This window comes from Vigna unguiculata, chromosome 4 (assembly GCF_037176805.1).
Source record: "Vigna unguiculata cultivar grain cowpea cultivar isolate G323 ecotype 2 chromosome 4, ASM3717680v1, whole genome shotgun sequence".
In the NCBI taxonomy this organism is placed as follows: Eukaryota; Viridiplantae; Streptophyta; class Magnoliopsida; order Fabales; family Fabaceae; genus Vigna; species Vigna unguiculata.
The window spans coordinates 197,501-202,500 of record NC_140795.1 but is presented as its reverse complement, the minus strand read 5'-3'; the positions used below and the strand labels follow the sequence as shown (position 1 = coordinate 202,500).

Genomic DNA, 5,000 nt, shown 5'->3' with positions numbered 1-5,000 from the left:
GGATAACAAACACATAACATGTTGTGTGAATTTTTACAAATTTTCTATTGAAAATTGTAAAAAAAGAATAAGCACGATAATTTCTTGAAAATACCGTATAGTATTGGTATTCTATATCTATATAGATATGGATAAGATACTCGATTAGATAATATCTGTGTAACAGATCAAATTGATATTCTAGGGTTTACATATATTGAAAGTTGCTGTTATAATTAGAATGAACAAAGTTAAAAAAAAAAGCAATATTGATTGGTTATGTATCAATTTTTATTTTCTGATCTCATTAAGAAAAAAAAATTTCTATTCAAATATTCAAGAATAATTCATAAAAGAATAGTTAACGGTTGCGATTTGTCTCAAGATTGTTTTTCAATTTTTCAATAGAAAGAAAAGGGGGGAGTATTCTCAAAAACTTCATATCTATATTTTTATTGGCGGCATGGCCGAGTGGTAAGGCGGGGGACTGCAAATCCTTTTTCCCCAGTTCAAATCCGGGTGTCGCCTGATCGATAAGAAACTGTAAATGAAAGATTATATTACGTTTTTTTAGAAAACTTTTTTTCCAACAGAAGCAAGCGAGGGAAAAGGAGTCTTGAGAATTGCGTTTGATTCGAAATTATAAGCATCAGTAGCTTAAAAAATGTTGTAAATATTTTTGTCTCGAATTCAAGGAAAGATTCTAGTAGTGAAAAGGAATCCATAAATTTAGAAATGATAGTTCGTTCACTACACAACTATTGTAGTGTCTGTCTCCTGACTGGGTCTTTTATTAGATTGGATTAAGAATAAGTCGGATAGGAAAGTCCATTTTTAGGTAGAGAAAAGGCAGAAGAAAAACCTTCTATACAGACTAATTTAAAGTTTATGAGTGCTTCCACATTTTATCAATATTATTTATTTAGATCAATTCTATTTAATAGCTTTAATTTAGCTAATTCGCTTTCGTAATATTCAAAAAAAGTATTCTTTAGATTTTCATATTCTATATTCTAATAAAATTAAAAAGTTTTGATTCTAAAATCGAATAGAAAAGAAAAAAAGTTTTTTTAATTATTTTAGAGAACGAATTGGGAGACATTTAAGGGACTATTTCAAATAGAAAGAAGAGTATAAGTATGCAAATGAATCTGTCTTGATTCTTTTTTTATGAAATCCTTAAGGAAATGATAAAAGAGAAATCTTAATATTCCCACCTGGTAGTAACATTCATTGACTTATAACTTCCTATAATTTTTTTATGTTTAATGTTTTATGATTTTACTAAAAATAATCAAAAAAAACTTTTTAGATGTTCTAATAACTAATAAATAGAATGAATTCTTGTTTTTCGTGAATGATGTTAGCCCAGAATCCTTTTTTTGACTCTGTAATAGCAATTCCACTATTATAGTATAGTATTTTTAGCGAATAATACAAAAAAAAGAATAGAATAAAAAATTTGAAAAAATAATGAAATAGTTCCTTCATATTTATAGAGATAGGAGACAAAATTTACATGGATATAGTAAGTATTGCTTGGGCTGCTTTAATGGTAGTTTTTTCATTTTCCCTTTCCCTCGTAGTATGGGGAAGAAGTGGGCTATAGGGATACTAAAAATTGAGTTAAGGGATCCAAGTAACCTTGTTGATTTCTACCTGAATTTTTGAATTTCGAAACTATTGAATGAAAATATTTCATTTAAACTAATACTAATTAATTGAGTTCAAATAGAAAATCTATCTTGATTCTATTATATTTTAGTAGTGTAATGTATTCTATGTATCTTATAGGAATTGAAAATACTCTTTCAATCAAACAAATATTTTCATTATTCCCATATTCCTATTTTGAGAAAAACAAGGGAATCAAAAAGAAGAAGAAATGGATTCCTATTCCAATCAAATTTTTCTTAAAATTTCTATTTCGATGAACTGACGCTTAACCTGGTTATATAGATATATATATATATGGAAAATGGCGGACCGTGTAATAACCATTCCTGTTTTTTTACCCCCTTTTTTTCCTAAGATACCGGAATTGTTTGTAAAAAGAATCTGAAAAAAAAAATTGGACGCAATTCTCAGATAGTAGAAATCAAATTGATTTCTACTATCTGGATTACGCTGATTGTACGATCATTTTTTTAAATCATTCATAAAAATGAAGAAATCATATTTCAGTGAAATTAGTCACTTTTACTTACCGTTTTTACATAAATTATAAGTAAAAAAGCAGTAGGAACTAGAATAAACAGTGCAGTAGCAATAAATGCGAGAATATTTACTTCCATAATCTTTATTATGTTCTATTTCTCTTAAATTTCTAAAAAAAAAATTCGGGATTTAATCCCATAGAAATGTTCAATCTTTCAACAATGGTATAAATTGGATTTCAATGATATCAAATCGGATCAATATCATGAATCACAAAATCTGAGCTATCAAATCAACTCATGAAATAGTATAACATAGGAAGATCTTTTATCCATACTAAATAAAACAAAAAAACATTTATTCTTGATGAAAGTCCAAAATCCCTTTCCTTCCTTTTTCGGCGAAACAAATGAAAAAGCAGGGGGGGGCCCCAAATAAAATTTTGTTTATCAATTTGATTCCCTACAAATACACAAAAAAGGAATTTATTTTTTATTTTTTTGGATTTATATCCAACGGGATTGACGGGGCTCGAACCCGCAGCTTCCGCCTTGACAGGGCGGTGCTCTGACCAATTGAACTACAATCCCAGGGAAAGGGGTGTACTGTATAAATATTTTTACGGACCGTTTCTGTCAAACCTTTTCTTTTTCTATTTCGGATTCGAACCTTTTTGTTGTAAATGAAAAAAGCGCATTTTTTTATATATTGATATGTATATCGATATCCACTTTAGTGAGATCGACACAAATTACTCGTAATCCGTTTCTTATTCTTATTCTATTAACAAATCGATTGAAAATTGAATCAATGAAAAAAAAATATTTTTTTTTTCAATTTTTCCTTATATTTTCTACTTACAGATCTTGACATGAATACCGATTATTAACAAGATTTTGAATTTGTGGAAAGAAATATGGAATACAGAAAAAAAAGAAATAACCTTAGATATGTTTAATATTTTGATTCTTCCGTATCATAGCACATCAGTCATTTCCAGAGAACTATAAATGGGTTATAGAATTTCATAGTGGATCGGCAAATTCTTGGGCCGAGCTGGATTTGAACCAGCGTAGACATATTGCCAACGAATTTACAGTCCGTCCCCATTAACCGCTCGGGCATCGACCCAGCACAATAGGAAGAATACATTTCAGTTTTTATTGAAAATTTTTGATCAACTTCCTTTCGTAACACCCTACCCCCAGGGGAAGTCGAATCCCCGCTGCCTCCTTGAAAGAGAGATGTCCTGAACCACTAGACGATGGGGGCATACTTGCCCGACCGCCATTATACTACGTTCATAGTATGAACAGTTTTTTGCAATTGTCAATATAATGATATGATTCGATAAAAAAAAATATTTTTCGTTCTTTCATAATTCCATAGAAATTTTTTATTAATCATTTATATTTCTAAATTTTTTTATTCCAGTCATAATAAGAAAAAAAAAGAAGTAATGTTCCAATAAAGAGAAAATTCTTCACAGGAATGATTCGTTTGTTGCAAAGGACGAGAGGTTAAAACTTCATTTCTATCATTTATTACTAATACTAAGATTCGATAGGTAGATTTATATCTAATACTAAGAAAAAAAACTTTGGAAAATAGAATTTTTCAATAAAAAAATAAAAATTTGGTTTAGGGACAGAACATATTGAATCCATTTTATCAATGATTCGATTTTATCAATGTTTCGATGAAATATTTTATTTTGTGAGTACATTTATGTATCAATAAAAAGAATTTAGTGTTATGATTAGAATGACTTCAAGAATCCATTTTGAAATAATATATTTGATATGGATCAAATCCAATCTTAATCAATTCTTTTTTTTAACTATATTCTATTCACTAGGTAAATCCAATTTTTTGTTCTTTGATGAGTCATTATACAAATAATAGATATTGATGTACATGTATTCTAATCCCATTTATATCATTTAATTTATATAATTTATATAAATTTATAGAAATAATTTATATAAATTTATAGAATAAGTATACACAGTAACAAATATATGTACTAGTCATGCTAGTTCCTTATTTAGAAATTGAAAGAAAGAAAAAGGGCCCTTTTAACTCAGTGGTAGAGTAACGCCATGGTAAGGCGTAAGTCATCGGTTCAAATCCGATAAGGGGCTTTTTACTTTTTTTTTCAAAAGCAATAGTCTTTCTATTTGAAGGAAGAATAAAAAGATTCTTGATATTTTGAAAAAGTTTCTATTTGTAATAAAAAAGAAAAAGTGTAAAATTCAATAATGGAAAAATAAAAAAAAGTAAGTGGACCTAACCCGTTGAATTATATTTATATCTACTATTCTGATATTCAAATTTGATAAAGATTCAATTCGAACAATTTTTTTTCTTTTTAAGACTTTTTTCGTTTAGACTCCCTAAGAATCTCTGAATATTTCCAATGAAATCTTCTTGTTTCTGAACTAAGAAAAAAGGTTATGCCTTTTCTTTACTCAGAAGGGCCTTAATACGAATTTCAAGTTCCACCAAACAAGTTTTTTTAAAATTAAAATGAAACATATTTTTTTCCATAAATTTCTATTATTTCTATAAGATTAGATAGAATCTTATAGAAATAATAGAAAAATACATTAAATTATGTCTTCACATATCAAATAGTTTCTTTTCATATCGATGTGTACGATATTTTTCCAGCAATTCATATATATGAGACAAAAACTTTCATTTACAGTTTTTTCTTTTTATTATAGTATTTATAAAAAAAAATGAAATACTAAAGAAAAAACTGTAAATGAAATAGAAATTTAGAAAACCTATGATCCTACAGTAGTTTCCTAGACAAAATAGAAGTCAATTCACAACCAAACTTCAAGAATAAGTTTCTT

General features: G+C 27.8%; 2 non-coding genes across 2 annotated transcripts; both read left to right on the top strand.

The window, feature by feature from the left end:
- The first annotated feature begins 436 nt into the window (after positions 1-436).
- On the top strand, positions 437-507 carry TRNAC-GCA (transfer RNA cysteine (anticodon GCA)). The gene has a single exon. It is a non-coding gene; the product is annotated as a tRNA-Cys (tRNA).
- A 3,701-nt stretch (positions 508-4,208) lies between these two features.
- Positions 4,209-4,280, top strand: TRNAT-GGU (transfer RNA threonine (anticodon GGU)). Its single transcript has one exon. It is a non-coding gene; the product is annotated as a tRNA-Thr (tRNA).
- The last annotated feature ends 720 nt before the right edge of the window (positions 4,281-5,000 follow it).